This window comes from Hippopotamus amphibius, chromosome 3 (genome assembly GCF_030028045.1).
Source record: "Hippopotamus amphibius kiboko isolate mHipAmp2 chromosome 3, mHipAmp2.hap2, whole genome shotgun sequence".
NCBI classification, from domain to species: Eukaryota; Metazoa; Chordata; class Mammalia; order Artiodactyla; family Hippopotamidae; genus Hippopotamus; species Hippopotamus amphibius.
Window position 1 is genome coordinate 111584802 of NC_080188.1, and position 2582 is coordinate 111587383.

General features: G+C 37.3%; 1 pseudogene; it reads left to right on the plus strand.

The window, feature by feature from the left end:
• The first annotated feature begins 1216 nt into the window (after nucleotides 1-1216).
• On the plus strand, nucleotides 1217-2327 carry LOC130848673 (olfactory receptor 8J1-like; annotated as a pseudogene).
• Nucleotides 2328-2582: the final 255 nt, after the last annotated feature.

Here is a 2582-nt window from a genome sequence, read left to right on the forward strand (position 1 = left end):
CTTACAATACTGTACTGTCCACCCATAAATCATTTCACCCATAAATCATTTAATGGGGCAGATCTCATGTTGTATATTCTTATCACAGAAAATTTCTATTAAAATTAAAAAAAAAGAGCAAAGTAAAAGAGTCTGGAATTTCAGAAGGAGGTAATAACTGACACTGAAACTGAGATACACTCAATAAACACTGCAATAATTCTTAGCAGGACTGAAGGCTTCAGAGTGGTTAGGATTGGTACTGAAAGCCTGAGTTCCTTTGCTTAACCCAGTGTGCCTCTTACTCTACAAGAAAACACATGAGAGCAGGCCACACAATACTGGTTTCTCATCTGTAACAGATGAAGTGGCCTAAAAGCAGGGTGGGACTCATAAGAGAAACAGCAGACACATCATCTAGGAAAAAAGAATAGAATGATCTCAGAAATCTCCAGCATTCCCTTTCCTTCCCAAACTCATTCTTTGGATCAGACTAGATTCCTGGGTTTATAAGTTAGAAATTTGTAGCATTTTAAAGCAAAAATAAAACTTAGGAAGAAAATGTTTATTTTCTAGGTTGTTCTTAGTTCAACTGATATTTTTGAATATCAGTAGGGGCACAGAGGGCGACAGATGAAAATTTAAGGTTCAATGTACACCTGGTAAAGTGATTTGACTAGAAAAGTGATACAGACCTGATTGTTGAACATGTGGAAAATGAAGATAAAGATTTTTTTCAATTACTCTAAAAACTAATTCAGAGGACTTATTTGATTACTCAAAAATATTAATGACTGTGATTTGCCTATCAGCGAATCTGAGAGAATCTTGACATGGAGACCAAAAGGACACAGTAGTCAATGACAACATTAATGAAAGCTTGATCTAAGGAAGTAGAAGAGGGGGTGCTTAGGATGGCAGAGTATTATGATAATTGACCAATAATACAATGTGGAGCTTTGAAACACCTTTAGAGGATGAATATAATGTTTCTGATTTAAACCGGTTGCTTTTTAAAATTTATTTTTGCAATTGAAAAAGAGTATATAACCAGCAGCACACTAGATTTGAGCAGAAATAGAGGAGCTGATATACTTTGGAAGTGTGATTCCAAGAAATCTCACTCCAGGAATTGCTCTTGCCATTGAAAGGCAGTCCTAGAAAATACATTTTTTTTTTAAAATCTGTATCCACTTTTCCTCTTCTTCCTGAAAGAGCTGACTTTCCAAACTGTTACATGGCTCCTGGAAATTTCATCTGAGTCACTGAGTTCATTCTCGCAGGAGTCTCAAATGGTCCAGACCTCCATATACCACTCTCCTGTGTGTTCCTGGTCATCTATGGACTGATCGTGGTGGGGAACCTGAGTATCATCACTCTCACCAGTGTGGACTCCCAACTTCACACCCCCATGTATTTCTTCCTCCAGCATTTGGCCAATATCAATCTTGGCAATTCTACTGCCACTGCCCCTAAAAAGCTTATCAACTTGTTAGTAAAGAAGCACACCACCTCCTACTATGAATGTGCCACCCAAGTGGGAGTGTTCTTGGTTTTCATTGCAGCTGAAGTTTTGATGTTAGCTGTAATGGCCTATGACTGCTCTGAGGGCATTTGTAACCCCCTGCTCTACATGGTGGTGGTGTCTCAGCGGATCTGCCTTCTGCTGGTTTTCCTCACGTACCTCTATGGCTTTTCCACATCAGTTGTGTCCTCATATGTTTTATTCTCTATGGCTTATTGCTCATCTAATGTAATCAATCATTTTTACTGTGATAATCTCCATCTGTTAGCATTGTTACGCTCTGATACTTTCCTTCCAGAAACAGTAGCATTTATATCTGCAGGGACAAATTTGGTAGTTTCCATATTTAATAGTTCTTGTATCTTATTCCAACATTGTTTTGTCCATTCTAAGGATACGTTCATCAGAAGGAAGGAAAACAGCCTTTTCCACGTGTGCCTCACATATGATGGCAGTGTCAGTGTTGTATGGAACTCTACTTTTTACATATGTGCAGCCTCAAACTAACCATTCTATGGGTACTGATAAAATGGCTTCAGTGTTTTATACGCTGGTGATTCCCATGCTGAATCCCATAATCTACAGCCTGAGGAATAAAGATGTGAAATCTGCCTTAAAGAGATTCTTAACAAATTCATGCTGTTCTTTAAGTCAATTTAATTTTAGAACTCTATCAATAAATGAAGATAGGATGCCATTGTGTTGGAGAAAGCTGAGGTTAGATCTCTGGTTTACAGGTTACCAAGTAATCTTTGGAATTAAAAGGGAATCAGTCTTGGGAAACACTGATTTAAAAGATGAACTGAAGCTCTTAGAATTATGAGGTAAATATAGAAATTCAGCATTCTTCACTAACTTTGCTAAGGAGTGTGCAGGTATCTAGATTGAAAGAAATGTTTTGAGGATTCATGAGAGATACATTAACAAAAATAATTAACTTGAACAGGAAAACAACTATGGCTGACAGAAGCAAGTTGACCTTTTTGTTTGTTTGTTTTAATAAATTCACTTATTTATTTATTTATTTATTTATTTATTGGCCGAGTTGGGTGTCCATTGCTGCACATGGGCTTTCTCC